At 45.9% G+C, this 18864-nt stretch overlaps 1 protein-coding gene across 4 annotated transcripts in view; it reads right to left on the reverse strand.

The window, feature by feature from the left end:
* Positions 1 to 18864, reverse strand: part of GNG2 (G protein subunit gamma 2) — a 136780-nt gene that overhangs the window by 107408 nt on the left and 10508 nt on the right. Inside the window, exon 1 of one of the 4 annotated variants that reach the window (XM_062205132.1) lies at positions 15561 to 15667. The exons of the other annotated variants lie outside the window; for them this stretch is intronic. The gene's annotated coding sequence lies outside the window, so the exon portion shown is untranslated. Of the gene's footprint in view, positions 1 to 15560; positions 15668 to 18864 lie in introns of those variants that run through there. 4 annotated transcript variants of the gene reach the window in all.

Below are 18864 nucleotides of genomic sequence, written 5' to 3' on the forward strand. Positions count from 1 at the left end.
TGACCCAGCACTACAGCACAATGTCTGCATCACTCACCTCACTTCATCTCACACACAGGCATTGCATCATCTCCCAAGAAGAAGGGTGAGTACAGAGTAATAAGACATTTTGAGAGAGACCTCATTCACTTAACTTCTATGACGGTACACTGTTATAATTCTCTATTCTGTTATTAGTTATTATTAATCTCTTAAAGTGCTTATTTCATACATCAAACTTTATCATATGTATAGATGCACAGGAAAAGACATGGTGTATATTCACATAGAGTTCGGTATTATCCTTGGTTTCAGGCATTCACTGGGGGTCTTGGAATATATCTTTCAAGAATAAAGGGGTGCTGGTTTGAGTCCTGGCTGCTCCGCTTCTGATCCAGCTCTCTGCTAATGTGCTTGGGAAAGCAGCAAAAGATGGCCCAAGTACCTGCACCCACATGGGAGACAGGGATGAAGCTCCTGCCTCCTGCCTTCGACCTGACCCAGCCCTGGCCATTGTGGCCATTTGGGGAGTGAACCAGCAGATGGACAATCTCTCCTGCTCTAACTCTACCTTACAAATAAATTTTAAGAAAATTTAAAAAAAGAATAAGGGGAAACTACCATACATATTTTTCAATACATATTTTCTATATATTTTCTAATATATGTTACATATGCATACTAATACATTTATATATAGTACACAATATATTGTATATTATACACACCTATTTTAATATACACTATGCATAATATCTTTTGATTATTTTTAGAGAAAGATTGGAATAAAATAAAATGTAAACAATATATGACTTCTGTTTCTTAGCATAACAGAAGTGGGGGAAATTGGTAGATATGTCCCATTATCTGCTATCCTCTGCATCTAATCTTTCAATAGAGTCTTAGGCAGGCAAGTTCATGTCCTGAGGGGCTACTTTCTACTGCCTCCCTTGCTGCTAGGTGCACAGCCATGTAACAAAAGTCAACAGGAAGGCAGCAGAAGTGATATGTTTCACTTCCGGGTCATACTACAGCTTCTTTCCTGCTGATTACAGCAGGGTTGTGAGGGCAAACCATGCTAGTCCATGCAAAAGGAAGAGAAACATGCAAGGATGATGGCATAACACACCTGATCTCCCATGGGGCTCAGCAACCCTCCTAGTCCTGGGCCACCCACCTCTGGAGCTTTACAATAAAGAGGTAACTTCTCACTTCTGTCAGCCTCCATTACATGTAGGTCAACCAACAAGTTAATTTTAACAAATGGGGTCGTTCTTAGTTTTTTCTTTACAGTTTTTAATATTTTCCAAATTTTCAATAATCATTGAATTACTTCAATGGTCAGGAAAAATTTGTTAAGGGTTTTTTATTAATGTTAAGAATATTAAACACAGAATAAAGTTTTGTCAACATACACACTTTTTCTACATAGGAGAACACAAATGAAAAGCTACAGTTCAGGGGCCAACGCTGTGGCATGGTGGGCACCAGTTCGAGTCCTGGCTGCTCCACTTCCAATTCAGCTCTCTGCTATGGCCTGGGAAAGCAGTAGAAGATGACCCAAGTCCTTGGGCCTTTGCACCCATGTGGGAGACCTGGAAGAAGCTCCTGGCTCCTGGCTTTGGACTGGCCCAGATCCGGCCATTGCGGACATTTGGGGAGTGAACTAGCAGATGGAAGACCTTTCTCTCTCTCTGCCTCTGCCTTTCTGTAATTGCCTTTCAAATTTTTTTTTTAAAAAATCTTAGAACAAAAAAAAAAAAAGACAGCTACATTTGAGAAGTGATGTGACTTCTTTCTCTAGGGCGCACATACCACAAACACGCAAACTCTGAGTTTTGGAGGGTCTTTAATCACACCTCCCTCTGATTCAAGCCTTTTGAAAAACAGTTTTAATAAGAAAAAGTTGTTTCAACTCTAAATAAAATCTGCTTGAGGTTTATGCTAAGAAACAAAACTTGCATCAATAAATTTTAATTGTGCAAGGGATCCCCAAGTTTCTTAAAGTGAATTCAGAAATAGTCTTAAAAGTAATCGTGTATGGGCACTCATACCTAATTGGAGGATGTTGCTCGTTCTTCACAGGCAATCATAACTGCTCCTTCCAGAGCTCTGTGGACTAGCCATCCGCCAAGGATGTGCTTTAATTTTATTATTTCCCTGAACGAGTTAATTTATTTGTGACAGACTCGGCAGAGCTCACATAACCTCCCCGGTCTCCTTGGTGACCCGTGGTCCTCCATTGTAAGATGATGACGTGAGATAAAGGAGCCACACCTAGTCCATAAATGAGACGACACCTGGTCTACTTATGAGTCAGATCTGAAACACTGACCCATCGCAGGCAGCCTTTAAGTGCGGTGGAGAAATACACTGAGGACCATTTAAGGGCGCAGTCATCTGATGCTGGCAGCACTTGGGGCCTTTTAGGGGATCATTACGGCCTTGTGCACAGGCACACAAAACACATCACCAGGTTGGCCTAAGAGACTTAGATGTGATTATTTAGCAGATAAAGGAACTCTGTCTCCCCAGTGGGGCCTTTTCTCTCCCGTGCATGGCAGTACCCAACACCAGTGTGTCTTAGCTCACACTCAGTAACAGGCTGGATGTCAGAGTCTCTGAGGATAACGACGCCAGCTGGTTCTCAAGAACCCCCTAAGCTCTCTCCTACCATGAGCAAATCAAAGCTGACAGTCAAGGCTCTCAGTTCTTAGTTTCTCTCCCTCTCTTCCCTCTACAGCAACACAGCAAGCCAACCCGACAGGCCTAATCACCATGGCAACAACATGCACTGTGATTATGAGTGTGTTTGTTTTTGAAAATGACTCACAGATTGTTCCCCCAGAAGACCCAGACGCACAGGTTTCTGGCTGGTTTATAAAATGCACCCAAATTTTCCTTGCAAATCTCTTGCTCCTATTACCATAACTGGTTCAATGGAGAGAAATCCATCACATCAAATATGCCCTTTTCCTTAAGGATGAAAAAAAAAAAAAAAACAACTCCAGGATTAATCAATTTAAACCTCAGGTTTATAATGAAATTAATTTGAGTTGGTACACTACAGATAATTAATCTGTTCCTCATTAAATAATTAAGGTATTTCAAAAATGTAGTTTTAGAGACTAAAATGAAATGATCAGGAGAAATAAAATCAGTAATGAAAAATATCAAGTAAAATAGCCTAAGTCTATGGATATACGGTCACATGTAAAGTGTTACAAAAAGAACAAATAGCAATAACTAAAGTCTTAATATGGAGATGTCTTTTAAACCAATGTCCAAAAATGACATTTATTTTTAAAATGCAAACATGAACGAGAACAGATATTCAGAAGAACAGTGGACTATTTGTATTCATTTATTCAGTAAATATGATTTAAGACCCTCTGTGTATTAAGCACCATGTTTTTCTAAGTAGAGCATCATGGGAGGGCATGGTGAAGCCAATCTTGTTGGAAATGAAGGCCCTGGCCATGGCTCGGTGCGCTGTCTTCTCACTGAAGGCTTTTGGGCTTCAGAAGGCACCAGTCTAGGGAAGATGCTCAGTGACAGGGCATTGCTTGATGATCTTGCAACTCAGAGTCCTGACTCTGACATCAGTTAAAAAAAAATACAAAGTTGATAATTTTGGTGTGTTGATTTCCCCTGCGTGAAATGGAAATAAGCCTTTTTAAAAGAAATATAAATGGAATTTATATAAATCTATTGAACTTGAATTCCTTGAGGCGAACACATAATATGTTATACACACACTCCTAGGTAGACGTTCAGAAGGATGATCTGCAGGGACCGGCGCTGTGGCACAGCAGGTTAAGGTGCAGTGAGCTCAGCTACTGTCTACACCCCCAGCACCCCGTATTAGAGAGCTAGCTCCAGTCCCCGCTGCTCTGCTTCCCATTTAGCTTCCTGCTAATGTGCCTGGAAAGGCAGCAGACGATGACCCAAATGCATGGTCCCTGTTACCCACATGAGAGACTGAGATGGAGTTCCTGGCTCCTGACTTCAGCCTGGCCTAGCCCTAGCTGTTACAGTGAACCAGCAATGGAAGATGGAAGATTCATTCTCTCTCTCTCTCTCTCTCTCTCTCTGTCTCTCTCTCTGTGTGTGTGTGTGTGTGTGTAACTCTGTCTCTCCCTCTCTCTTTGCTGCTTTGGCTTTCAAATACATAAATAAATCTTTTTAACAAATTATCTCCAAAGAGCCATGCATTGTATGTACCACTGCAGATCATCGATTTTTTCCCTGGAGATTGGTGGGAAGCCCAGAGTGACTGTCAGGTGGTACAGACGGGGTTGTAGGTAGTAACAGCTAACCTGGCATTACAGAGCAAGGCCCAGTTCTCCCTCTCAGTCCATGTCCACCGCAGGGGCGCCAAGAGCCCTTCTTTGTGCCGTCCTCACTCTGAGACCAGGGCAAGAATGCAGCCACCACTGCTGTCCCTGCACCCCTACAAATGGCCACGGAACGTGCTCACATCCTGGTTTTTACAGCTTCTTCCTGGGAGAGACACCTGTCACAGCTGCCAGGGCGAGGCACAGGGCCGCAGGTAACAAAAGTGGGCAGTGAGTTGGGAAGGAAAATTGGAGCTATTTACGGCCAAGCGTAAAGATTCCTGAACAAAGGGGCAAACCTGAGACTAACACCCGACTGAGTCTGACTTTCCAGGGAAACAGTCTCCCTCAGGTGAGTCCTGCCTCCAAGTTGTAAGCATTTAGGATTCATGGTGGATTATAACAACCCCTTCTGCCAGAATTTAGTAAGAATCCCGTGGATAGCATAAAAGATACTCTACCGCAAATCTGTGTAACAATTACACAAATAACAGCTACATGTCTTGAATCATTACTATAGTTTAGGCACCACGCTAAGTACACTTAGTATATGCATTAATAGTTCTCTCCAGACAATTTTGTGAAGTACATAGTGTCATTATTGTTCCCACTCTATAGATGAGGAAACTGAGGCATACAAAGTTTAAGCAACTTGCCCAGTGACGCTGACTCCAAACCAACATCCTGTAACCACAGTATTCCTCTATGTTCAGCCTTAGGATATTCTTTCTCTACAATGCAGTATTTTAGGATGAAGATAACACTTATAACATAAAACAAGTTGGGCCATTTTCTTTCCTCCCTAGGAATTTTTATCTTTTCTTAAGTTTCTCTTATTTTAAAAGTTTTTAAAATGTGCAATAGCAGTGTTTTCCCCTGAAAGGGGGAAAAATGAAACTGTTATTACAATGGCTTAATGCCCATCCACAGCAGTGCACACTAAACACAACCATCTTTCACGAGGTTTTAAAAAATGGCAAAGGATAGAGTTGGTTCTCCAGGAAAAGCCTCAGAAACACAGTGAGATGTTTTTCCTGTTTAAGTTTTTCACCATTTGTCTTACACGGTTCTGCCCAGATTAGACAAATACGCTCCTGAAACAGCTCTCTGTTGGCAAAGCCCAGAAATTACTTTCCTACTCAAACACGCAAATGTAAGAGGAGGAGGCACTCAACCATCTACCGGAGAAAAGTTCTCCCAGCTTTAAAGCTCAGTCCGGCACGACAACAGGCAGAGAAACGCGCCTCCGAGACAGGCAGCGCAGACCCTGAAATGTCTCATTTTCCCCGGCGCTGCCTCCCCTGCGCAGCCTGGAGTACACACAGGAAGGAAAAACACAGGCAACACGGCCGCTGGCGAGTGGAAGCCTCCTGTCTAAAGGGTCATCATCAGAAAGGCCAGGGATGAGTCATGCTTCCCTGACAGGTGCTGTCACCCACAGACACACACCTCTGCAGAAAACCAGGCTTTCCTAAGCCACACCCTCCCACAGGACACTTCGTCCCTCTACCTCACTGCCTACGGGCCGGGCCAGATTTTATTTAGATCAAACTGATTTAAATAACCAACCAGGAAGAGTTAACTGCATACACACACACACACACTCACACTGCAGGACTGGTTGTCTAAATTAAATGCCATTCTTATTATTTTAAAGGACCTGATGCACTCTTTCCAGAATATTCAAATGAGGTTATTCTTTATTTCATATTTGATCGAGCTATTCTGTTTTCCTCCAGGATACTTTCTCTAGCCTACTCAGAACCTCGTCATCCACAAAACCAGTAATTTTCTTGTTTGTGTGCGCATTTGTTTTTCTCAGTGGGAAGCCCGTGTTCCAAACCTGTGCAGTTCGAGGTGGTGCGGTCTTCCTCAGTGAGCCTGAGTCCTGGTTCCTGCACTGTGAAACGGGAATAGTAATAGTAGTGGCCTCTACTGACTGCCTATCCGCTAGCCGCTGACTCCACCCTTTTGATTAATTGACCCAGATCTTCTTTTCCAGGGTGTGGTTCAGAGAGGCCGAGGGGCTCCTCCAAACCAAAATCTGCCCTTAATTCTGAAACTCTAACAGCCGTTTCTGTACAGTGGGGGGGGCTGGCCCGGGAGGGTGGATCAGCCTGCTGTGGACACTGGCTTCGGGAGGAGGGAAGTGTGTGAGCTGCTGAGGCCAGTGTCCAGCCCCTGAACAGTCAACTCCACAACTCCCCTCACCTCGGGAGGAATGTCCTACCATTCAAGCCACCTGGCTGCGAGCATTCTCTTATCAGCAAACAAAGCATCCTGATAGAAAAATACTATCCTCATCTCAAAAGGGGTTTTCTAAAAACCAGCTGAAAACAGTGATGTGTAGACAGCAGGCGGCACACACTGAACGCTCAACAAATGCTAGTTCTCAAGTTGCCTCTTGGGTTGATCCTCACTGTTCAAACACGAGTGAGGGCTTTACTCTGTGTGCCTGGAATGGCTCCTCTGTGGGGTCTCCCTGCTCCCCCCGCAACAGAACGACAGACCAAAATCCTGAGTTCCTCTGCCTTATTCGTCAGAGAAACTCCAGGGACCTAAGGTGAGTCTGAACAATGAGGAAGGTGTTTACTTCAGACAAGCCCTGTTGCTATGATTGCAGTGCAAGTTAAACAGATCTTTCTGGCTGGGTAAATTTATTTGCTCTAAGAGAAATCTAACGCAGATCAAGGACTCAAGAGAGTGGCCAAGCATCCTGCATCTGCTGCAGAGGAGAGGGTTAGAGTACTGTATCTGTATGGAGGAAGGCTGTACCTCCTCTGGAATCACACCTCATGCCAGCTCCAGACACACTCATCTGTGTGCTTCCTGGACCCCTGCGCACCTTCTCCTAGACCCTCACAAGGCTGACTCCTCCTGAACTCAGGAGTCACCACCTCAGAGAGGCCGTCAGGGACGACCAGCACCGCCATCCACACCATCTCTACCATTCAACTCGTTTCTACTTTAATCCATCACACTACTCCTTGTTACCCAATATATTTTTTTTCTTTTTGCTATAATTTGTCTCTGTCAATCAATCTAATTAGTCTGGGACCAGGCCAGGACACTAATGTTTTTTCAAAGCACCCCGAGTGATTTCTAATGTGCAACTAGACATCAAAACCACAAGTCACTGTGTGGATTAAGTCTCTCTCAACACTGTACTTTAAGTTCCAAGAAAACAAAGAACTGGCTCATTTTGTTCAACCTGGTCTCCCTGGCATCTCGAAGGGCACTTGGCACGCTGCAGACATTCAGCTGAGACTTGGGGACAGACTGCTGGGTTGTGTGGTAATTATTTCCGTCTTTGTCTGTTTTCCCCAGCAGTCTGTGATCTCCTGGAGGACGAGCACTGTGTGTAGCTCAGTCTGCATGAAAAAAAGGACTCACTCAACAAAGTTCATTAAATAAACTGCGCTGTGTGCCACAAGATAGACGAAGATGAAGCCAGATGTGGCCACTGTCCCCAAACAGCTTGCAACATGGTTAACAAAGAAGTAAATGTACAGACTGTGTTATAAACACACTAGAATGAGCTAAATGTTCATGAAACAACCAGGATTTCAGAGGTGGCAAAGACTGTTTTTCACTGGGAAGGGGAGGAGCGAAACCAAGGAAGGCTTCATGGAGACGGTGGCATCTGAACTGGGTCTTACAAGACAGGTGGAAGTTGGCTATTCAGAGAAGTTAGGCTATGGGAGGTGAAGTATGGAAGACAAAGTGGAGAAGTTACTCCAAAGAGCCCAGCTGCAGGTTTGAAGGGTGGGAACTAAGACATCAGTTGCCCACATGGGAAGTATAGACAGTGTCAAGGTTCATTTCCAATCACAATGCAAAGGGTTATGCAAATTGACTGCAGCTCAGGTTGCTTGGGAAGGAAAACAGATTCAGTGTTCATAACCGAGGGGCTGAGAGAATGGGGTGTCACCCATAGTCGCGGAATCAGGTGAGTAGCTGGCTTTCAGGAGTGTGAGAGGCAGTGGGAGCCCGGCAGCGGGTACCATGTTTCACTTCCAATAGGTCGGATATCCTGAAGACCCTGCAGGCAGCCTGCTGTGTGGGCTTAGAAAGCAGGTGAGAGATCAGGATGGAGAATCAATCAGATTTGGGGCTGACCCCACAGCCACAACCGAAATCCCAGGAAAGGATCTGACGGACGGAGAGGAAGATATGAAGCGGCCAAGAAATCAAACCTTAAGAACACTCAGATTTAGGGAGCAGGAGTCAGAGTGAGGGGAGAAGCTGGGAGCTTGCAGAGATGTAGGAAGAGAACTGGCTTAGAACAGCCTAAGAAAGTCAAAGGGGAGGTTGCAGTAGGTTTTTTTAATCAATTAATGTGTATATAGAAATCCAAGCATGTAGGGCCAGCATTGTGGCTTACCAGGTTAAGAGGTTGCCTGTGACACTGGCATCCCATATGGGCACCAGTGAGTCCCAGCTGCTCCACTTCCCATCCAGCTCCCTGCAAATGCACCTGGGAAAACAGAGGAAGATGGTGCAATCGCCTGGGCCTTTGTGGCCATTTTGGGAGTGTACTGGGAGATGGAAGATCTCTCTCTCTCTCTGTTTCTCTGTATGTGTGTGTGTGTGTGTGTACAACTCTGCCTTTCAAAGAAATAAATATCTTTGAAGAGGAAAAAAAAACAGAAAAAAAAAAAAAAAACAAGAATGTTTACAGAGAAAGACGAAAGGACTAACACCAATACCAAGAAGAAACCAACTGTGTAGCAAAGACAAATGATTATGGTCAAAACACAATCCCCCAGAAAGTAGAAGGCAGTGGGATAGAGTCCAGAGCCTCTGCTCTCAGCCTGAAGAAAAGGCTGTGCTAGCTTGGCAGGGGAAGGAAGAAGAGGACGGATGCTGAATGATGCTATCATCTGCATGTTTGCATTCTCTGAAATTCATATGTAGAAGCCTAAATCCCCGCTGCAATGGTACTGGGGAGAAAGCTTGAACAAGTAATCAGGCCACGAGGATAGATCCCTCCTAAAGTGACTAGTGCCCTAACAAGAAGCCCTAGGGAGCTGGCTAGCCCCTTCTGGCATGAAGGAAACCTGGAAGGCACCGTCTATGACTAATAGGCCCTCACCAGACATCAGATCTGCTGGCACTTTAATCTTGAACTTCTCGATCAAGAAAAATAAATTCCTGTTGTTTAAAATTATCCAGGCCATGGTCATTTGTTATTGCAATCTGAATAGACTAAGATAACTGAAGACATGGAGAATTTTCAAGGTGATAAGGAATAAGGGTAAGGAGCCTGTAATACATAACTTCTCAGGAAACAGAAAAGATGAGGTCCCTTGTAGCGAATACAGGGAGTGGGACTGGAGTTGAAGGGCTTTCACGGAAAATGCACAGGGGAGAGTGAAAAGCAAGACACAAGAGACAGCAGGAAAGGACATTCAAGGAACACTAATGGCTGTGTCCATATCCCCAGTGAGTGCTGTGCACCTGTGGAGAGGATAGGGGAATAGCTGACACCAATAGCCAAGGCCACTAGAGGCGAGGGAAGGCCAGAGAACAGGGAGCAAGGGCCCAACAGACTGGCTTTTTAGGGTCTCGCCCATAAGAACTTGACCTTCACACACACTTGTCAGTAGAGAAAAGGGCTGATCTGTCTCACCTCAGTCCTTGTATACTGTGGCACCTTTTCTAAGAAATATGTTCGAGAACTAAGTACTTGGTTTATAAATGTTTAAAAAGTCCTCTATGGATTCTCAACACTGATACCCACTAAGAATAATTTGTTTTCTTTAATATAAGAGTTTCCAGGGCTCACAACTATATCTAATACCTGAAAATTGGAGTCTCTATTCCATAGTGGTATCAACTTGAACAAACTGACATAGAAGAAACTCCATATTTGCATAGGGCATGATTTAAACATTACTCTCTTCTGTCTGAACAAAATCATTTTGTGTCCTATAAAGACTATCCATTTGCCCTTGTATGTATGGAGGAGAAGTGGAGTATCAATCAACTGTGAACTCCAAATTCTGGGCCAAGTCCATTATCCATCATGGGGGATTCGTGGAGGCTAGGTCACCGCATGATTCCATTATCCATCATGAGAGGTTGATAGAGGCTAGCATGCCCCATTTTCAGCTCTGTCATTCCACAGCATGCTAGGCCAGAGACTAAGCCTTTGTTCTGTTTCTGTTGCTTTTTAATTGATGAACAATAATTGCATATATTGATAAGCTAGAATGTGGTAGTTTCATATACATAAACATTGTGGAATGATCAACTCTAGCTATTGAACAGGTCCAAGTTTAATACAACTCTGCAGCTCTCTTCCCACCCAGATCCAGTGAAGCCAAGCACTTGAGTGATCCAAGTAATTGGAGAATGAATAAATTTGCAAATCAAATAAAGATGGGGGTCATTATCCAGCAACCTCTTCCCCAACACAGGCAGGCAGGGTGCACTACAGAAAGCTTACACGTAATCAGTCAGGAACCCTTCCAGCCATTTAAGGTCAACATCTATACCCACACCACAAAGCTCAGGGCTGGCTGCCATGCAGTAGAGTTCTCCCTACTCATTCTGCCCAGCTCACCTCGGTCCCATCCATATCCTGTCTCACTGGTTTCAGGATTAAGAGCAAAATCCGTAGTGGAAAACAAAACAACAGCTTCTTTATTTTAAAAGTGAAGTTTAGCTTAGAATCACATTTCATTAGTAGATACGCATCTCAGAAACCCACTGTACTAACTTACCCACTGCGGCCCCACCCAGAGATGAATGCTCTCCACTGCAATGGCTTTGAGAGTGACTTAATACTTCCGTTTCTCTTTTTCTGACTCTGCTGCCTTGTGGGCATTTTTCTAATCCTGAGAAGCCTCACACATGAGTGTGGGCCAGAAAGTCACAGAAACAACAGCCCGTCCACGTCTCCGCGGTAGTAGCCGGGTCCCTGGCTGCACCAGCCAGGTCACAGGTGTGAGTGTTCACAGTGAGTGGCTGATGCTCACTGTCAGGTTCTTGACATCACCGATTCTTGAGGCCCATGCATATTTTCTTATTTTGCTTTTAAAGGTTACTTTTGAAAGAAATATGTTATTTGAGCAAGGATAATTCTGTTGTATATACAGGAAATTAACTATACATATTATAGTTGTGATCTAATGATATGCTAGTTAAGAGATCCCATCATTTTAAAATGTCTCTTCAAAAACAATCCAGTTCTCAATCAGCAAAGGATTTGATTAGACATTCCTCCAAAGAAGATATATAAATGGCCAGAAAGCTTGAGAAAAGATGCTCAACATTACCAATCATTAGGAGAACCCAAATCAAAGCTACAATGAGATATCACTTCTTATCTCTTAGGACAGCTATTATCAAAAACAAACAGAGATGATGACAAGTGTTGGCGAGGGCATAGAGAAGTTGGAAGCTTGTGTGCTGTTGGGGGGAATGTAAGATGGTGCAGCTGCCGTGGAAACACTGGCAGTTCCTCAGAATTCAATACAGGATTAACACGGCCAGTAGTCCCGCTTGTGGATACGCAAAACAAGTGAAGGTAGGCACTTGGACAGATCTCTGTATACCCACATTCACAGCAGCTTAATCACAGTAGCCACCAAGTGGCCCAAGTGACATAGAAGGACAAATGGATCCACAAAGTGTGGTATAAACATAAAGTGGAATCTTATTCAGCCTTAAAAAGGAAGGAAAATATTTTTTGTAAAAAAATTTTTTTGATTGATTGATTTTAAAGTCAAAGTTATGGGGGGAGAGGGAGAGGGAGGGAAGGAGACCGAAAGACCTCCCATCCACTGGTTCACTCCCCAGATGGCTGCAACAGCTGGGGCTGGGCCAGGCCAAAGCCAGGAGCCAGGAGCTTCTTCTGGGTTTCCCACGAGGACTGAAGGTTGGGTTGTCTTCTGCTGCTTCCCCTAGGTACTTTGGCAGGGAGCTGGATCAGAACTGAAGCACATGGGACACAAAACAGTGCCCACATGGGATGCCGGTGCTGCAGGTGGCTTTACCCGCTGCACCACAATGCTAGCCCCCAAATAGGAAGGAAATTCTAATATACACTACAACCTGGATGAACTCGGAAGACATTATGTTGACTAAATTAAAACAAAAGGATAAATGTTGTATGGATGCCACTTATATGAGTTACTTAGACAAATTCATGGAGCTGGAAAGTAGAACAGTGGGTGCCAGAGGCTGGAAAGAGGGGAGAGTGGGGATAGAGTCTTGTTTAGTGGGTGCAGAGTTTCAGCTGAGCAAGCGGAAAAGAGTTCTGAGATGGATGGTGGTGAGGGTGGCTCCATAACGTGAATACACTGAACACCACACAACCGCTTGGTTAACACGGGAAACTTCATGCTATGTATATTGTATCACAATACAAATAAATCTCTCCGTGAACCTCTGATGTACTGGCAAAGGTCAAGAACATGCTAACTTTTCCATATGCCAAAAGGAAGAAAAATGATATTTTAGTATTTCCTCTACAGCCAGGTACTCACATACAGGCAAAAACAAAACAAAAACCTTGCTTACGTACTACCAGGCCTTATTTACGAAGATTAAACTAAGGCCCAACAATTAATGTACCTGGTCAAGTAGTAAGAACCAGGGGTAGTGGGGTGGGCTTTGTGTCACGGCAGGTTTAGCCACAGCTTGGGATACCCACAATCCATATTGGAGAGGCTCGCCTAAGTCCTGGCTACTCCACTTCCAACCCAGCTTCCTGCCATCATGCCTGGGAGGCAGCAGGTGGCGACTCAAATACTTGGGTTCCTGCCACCCCACATGGGAGACCAGGATGGAGTTCCTGGTTCCTGGCTTCAGCCTGGCCCAGCCCCAGCAGCTGTGCACATTTAGAGAGTAAACCAGCAGAAGGAAGATCTATCTCTGTCTCTATCAGTCTCCTTTTCTCTGTTTTTCTCTCTCTCTCTGCCTTTGAAATAAATGGATACATCTTTTAAAAAAGAGAGACCAACAGCAGGATTCAAAGGCAAGTATGCCTAACTCTGAAGCCTGCTTTCTTTTCCCTCCATGGTGTTCCTTTCTCCGACCTACCATCGTGTGTGTGGACAGGCTTTCTGCGTTTAGTATTAGCCTTTAGACTTCAAAGTTAGTCCTGTCTTGAAGTAGCTAAAAATAATCAGTCGAGCAAACACATTCTCTACAAGTAGCCCATCACATGAGGCCCAGGGGTGGCCATAGCATAAGGGAGTCATGTTTCCATTCAGCCACTGCCATATGGCAGAAGGAAAAAAACACACACAATTAAAATTTCAGTGCCGGGTGACTCCCTCAAAAGCCACTCTGCCCCTCGATATCCTGTAAGGGCAGAACCGGCGGAAATGGTCTCCGTGCACAGCGCAGGGGCATCTGCCGCTTTTCCTCAACAGTCTGGCTTCATAGTTGCAGATTTGCTGCTCCTCACTCATATTCTGCTTCAAGCTGGAATTCAACAAGTAAGGAAATATGTGGGGCTTGCACAACATAGCCCTCTCAGGTGTTTTCAGAGGTAGCAAGGCGGCTTTCTTACTCTACTCTGCCCATGGCCAAAGCTTCCTCTTCTTAGTCTCGTGTGAAACACACACAGGAGCGTTGCAGATCGGCTCCACATCCCCAAACAAAGCAGGGTGTTGGCAATATTTAGCGCACACAGCCTGCAGATGAGTGAGTCCCGAGGGGAAGTCCTGGGCCGGGCTTGCAGCCTGGCTTCCCGACGCTGCTTCATTTAGGGCCACGAAGCTGGGCTACAGACCCCCCAAGCCCTACCCTAGGTCTCCTCTCCAGGCACATTATCTGAACACATTTGACTTCAAGACACAACTAGGAAATGCAAGCGTGGAATCCGCGGTGTGATTAGATTTGCACGCAGGTTTGATTGAATTCAGTGGCTCCTTTGGAGGAGCCTCAGGGTTTCAACACCAGCAGTAGCAGGTCTTTTGGACATGGTACAGATTTATTTCAATGTACACAGCATTGTTTTCCCAGTTCTGCAAAATCAACTGCATAAAGAAGACATTTAAAAAAAACCGTACAGTTCTTCACAACTCAGAATGGTGATGAGACACAAGCCAGATACATACAGTCTCAAGGAGCCCATGGGGTGTTCCAAAATCTCTATTTCTAGAATTCGAGAGTACCCAAATGTGCCATGTTTGATATTCTCATTCCACTATAAGCAGTGCCTTCTCTTTTTTGAAAAATTGTCTTCTTCCAACACCTTGGACCAAAGGCAGTCTACCGCTTAACCACACTTGCTGGTGGACATACAAAGCTGAATTTTTAAAATCATACTCCACTAAGGCTTTACTAACTCTTTCTCCTACGTGTCCTGCCAAATCTCACCACCTCAGTGCGAATCCGTTAGAACTACTGACTGCACTTTTAGGGATCATTCATAAACAAGAATTAGTCCCGGTCCCAGGCCCTTAGCATTCATCGCTCAAGACAACTGAACCCTAAAAACCATTTCATTGCTGCAGTCCGTCTCCAGCACACACAGGTAAGGACAGAACCCAGGTGCACGTTTTGTGTTTCGTCCCTTCCTCAGGCTAACAGCTGCTCTGAATTAGACACAGAATCCGCATACATAAAAAATCCGTCAACACAGCCCTGGCTGAATCTGGCCAAGCTCCCTTCCTTTCAACCCTCTCCGTAGCTTGGAGGAAGGATGCAACTTTGGGCTCTGAGGCAGCGGAGAACTGAGGGAGGAAGACACCCCTTTTTAATGGTAAATACTGCCTCTCACATATGCAATTCCAGCCTTTGTTGGCGACATCTGAGTACAAAAGGATCTATCCCCGCTGAAGCCAAACCACAACCATTGTGTTGCAAAACAGAAGACATCCCCATGCAATACTAAAAAAAAAAAAAAAAAAAAATGAGATCAACGTTTTCCACCACTTACACCCCTCAAACAAGGGGCCAGCAGGGCTCAGAGGAACACACCACAGCTTCCCAGCCCCAGTTAATTTCAACTCAACCCTGCCTTTCTTCCAAGAGAACTGTGCAAACCTCCTGTTATATTTACCGTGTTTTCTTGGCAGCTCACCAGAAGAAAGGTCTGGCTGATGACTTTTTTTTAAGCCAATGTGTCATAAATGTGGTCATTCTCAAAGCCCGAGGCAAAGAACCCCTGATAAATCATCTCCCCCAAACCTAAAGCAACGTCCTCCCCTTCCCTTCAAAATCCACAGGCGAGGACGATTTTTCTCAATTAAAGAGAGAAAACCCCGAGAATGTTTCCCTTACCTTGGCTGCCGGGGCTCGGTGGACGACGGCGGCTTTTGGAGCTGCTCTTGCAGGCGAGCTTGAGCTCAGCACACCCGCCCAGCCCAGCCCTGCCCAGCCCAGCCCAGCCCAGCCCAGCAGTAGTAGGAGTTGCCCACGGCGGCGCGCGGCGCGGCGCGGCAGCAGCGTTGTGTGTGTGTGAGTGCGTGTGTAGCAGCAGCGGCTGCAGCCCTGGGACTAGTCCCCACCCAGCTTTGTCTTCAATCATCGTTCTTTCTACAGGAAGCAGTGCATCTCCCACTTCCTCCTCTTCTGGGTAGCTGGTCGCCGCTTTCTTGCTTTCGTTCTCTTTCCATTTCAGGCTTCACTCCGGTGGCAACCTGACTGTTTATTCCCACTCCCCTCTTTGTTCCCACTCCCTCTGGGGCTGGCTGTTCTTGCCGGTCCCCCAAGTCTGCCCGCCCTCACCTCCCCATAGCTTCAGTGCACTGCCTTGGGGGCCCCCCTTGCTGGCACACAGGCTGCGCTCTCAGCCTGAACTTGACTTCTTATTTTCGCTGCTGCTGCTGCTGCCGCACAGCCCCTCGTCTGGCTCTGCCCTGAGACTCAGCACCAGCCTCCGGGGCTCTTCCTGTGGACTCAGCGAGCTGGCAGCTGGCAGCTTCTTACTGCAGCACTTTCCTTGGGGGCCAGCCTTCCGGAGGCTTCCCTGCTCCACAGTCCCGCTACCACTGAGCTCCTACTTAACCCACATGCTCTGAGACATATTCAAGTGGGGCTCAGGAGCAGAACCAAATCACGCAGAGCTACCTCTAGTACAACAGGGAAGAAGGGTTCCTACGAGATTCACCCAGAAGGGAAGGAGTGAGGCGGCGCTGAGTTCCCAGCCCAGAAACAAATACCCCTCCCCACCCCAAAACACTAGAAGGGATGCAAGCTCCTCAGGACCTTCGAGATCCCTCCCTTAGGAGGCAGTGCAATGTCACGGATGAGGGTAGAGTCTGCAGGGACTCCGCCCGCCAGAGTTTGCATCCAAGCTGACTTTGTGAACTTGGACAAATTATTTACCTAGTGCCTCAGTTTCCTCATCGGCAACATGGACAGGACTCTGATCATCTCCCACAGGGGACACCTGAGGGCTATTTTTGAAGATTTACATATTTATTTGAAAGGTAGTGACAGAGAGAGACAGAGAAGGAAAGAGAGAGAGATGTGTTTCATCTTGGGTTCACTCTCCAAATGCCTGGCACAGCCAGGGCTGTGCCAGGTTGAAGCTAAGAGCCAGGAACTCCATCCAAGTCTCCTATGTGGGTGGCAGGGACCCAAATACTTGAGCCATCATCTGCTGTCTCCCAGGGTGCACTTTAGCAGGAAGCTGGATCAGAATGGAGACAAGAACCCAAACCAGACACTCTGATAGAGGATGGAGGTGGCCCAAATGGCAGCTTAACCTACTGTACCACGATGCCCACCCCAAAAATCTGAGGAACGGACACAAAATGCTAATGATTATTCTGGGAAAACATGCAGTAGTCAACACATCAAAGCCCTTATTATTTTCAGAGCACACTGAGGCTCAGAGACAGCAGGCATAGATGGGTGTTTGTGTGCCACTTGCAATGCCTGCATCCCGTATCGGTGCTGGTTTAAGTCCCTGCCACTCTGCTTCAGATCCAGCTTCCTGCCTAATATGCCTGAGGCGCAGTGGATGATGGCCCAAGTACTTGAGTACCTGCTCCCCATGTCGGAGACCCGGATGGAATTCCTGGGCTCCTGGCTTCAGCCTGGCCCATCCCTTGCTGTTGTGGCCATCTGGGGGGTGAACAAGGGGATGGAAGAATTCTCTCACACACTCTGTCATTCTGACTTTCTACTAAAAAAATAAATCTTTTAGAGAGAGACAGTCAGACAGGGCAAGCGATCCGAGTCCTGGGCGGCCTCTCCAGGATCATGGCTGATTTTCCCACTCCCCGTGGAAAGTGTGCACATTCAGGACTCAGCCCTCATGGTCTTGGGAACAACTTAGTCACCTGTGAGTCACTCCTTCAGTACTAACACATGCTTTGGTGAAACACGGGACTGGGGCAGGGGAGCCTTGTTCTGGAGAGGAGGCAACACTGGTAACAGACCCTTCCTGGAGATCAGTGTCTGAATCCTAAGGTCCCAGGGGAACCAAGTTAATTCTGCCACTCCACCTTTGTAAGCTTGTCTTGCCTTGATCCACCAGCAGGTAAGGGAACAGGAAACAGAAATCTAGGGCTGATGCAAGATCCCTGACCGTGTCAGTCTTCCTGACACACCTTGGGGCCCCAGCACAGGAAGTGGCAGGTACAAATTTCGTTTCGAGGCTGTGTTCTGGGGCCGTCCCAGGACACCCCTTGTTTTGATGTGACATTCCAAATATAGAGTTTGCTTATCTTTTTCTAGGAATCTGTCATCAAAAGGACTCTGATGTCCACTCACTAACATACAAAAACTACAAAATGACTTAGTTTAAGATCACAAAGGAGAGTTCTATCTTTGAAACACTCTGCAGAAGTGGGAGCAGCCTGGGTCTAGATCCAGTGTTATGTGAATTACCCCCCTAAGCAGGAACGCTGGTGCCAAAGGTTACTGGGAGACTGTAAGTGTAAGCTTAGATGATAAGCCTATGAAAAATGACAAGTATGTTATTACAGGTCGGTGGAAAGATTACAGAAACAAGTCTTTGGTTCATTTTAGAGCAATGGATTTAAGCATTAACTCTGATTCAAACAGGTTTTTAAATAAGTATTTCTCGGCCAGCGCCATGGCTCACTAGGCTAATCCTCCACCTATGGCGCCAGCACCCCGGGGTTCTAGTCCCCGTTGGGGCGCCAGATTCTGTCCCGGTTGCCCCTCTTCCAGTGCAGCTCTCTGCTGTGGCCCAGGAAGGCAGTGGAGGATGGCCCAAGTGCTTGGGCCCTGCACCTGCATGGGAGACCAGGAGAAGCACCTGGCTCCTGGCTTTGGATCAGCGTGGTGCGCCAGCCACAGCACGCCGGCTGCAGCAGCCATTGGGGGGTGAACCAACGGAAAAGGAAGACCTTTCTCTCTGTCTCTCTCTCACTGTCCACTCTGCCTGTCAAAAAAATAATAATAATAATAAAAGTATTTCTCTCTCTCCCTCACAACACTGGTATTTGTAGGAGAAAACTTCTTTCAAACAGTAAAATTGCTATGCATTTGGTTTGCTGTTTTCTCATGGGTTGTTCCATCTCTGGCCCATACAAAGTTCATAGTAGGTCAACCTGGTCAAACTCTTTTCTAAGCTAAAAACTAATTTTTTTTTTTTTTGACAGGCAGA

Source organism: Lepus europaeus, chromosome 11 (genome assembly GCF_033115175.1).
Source record: "Lepus europaeus isolate LE1 chromosome 11, mLepTim1.pri, whole genome shotgun sequence".
NCBI lineage: Eukaryota > Metazoa > Chordata > Mammalia > Lagomorpha > Leporidae > Lepus > Lepus europaeus.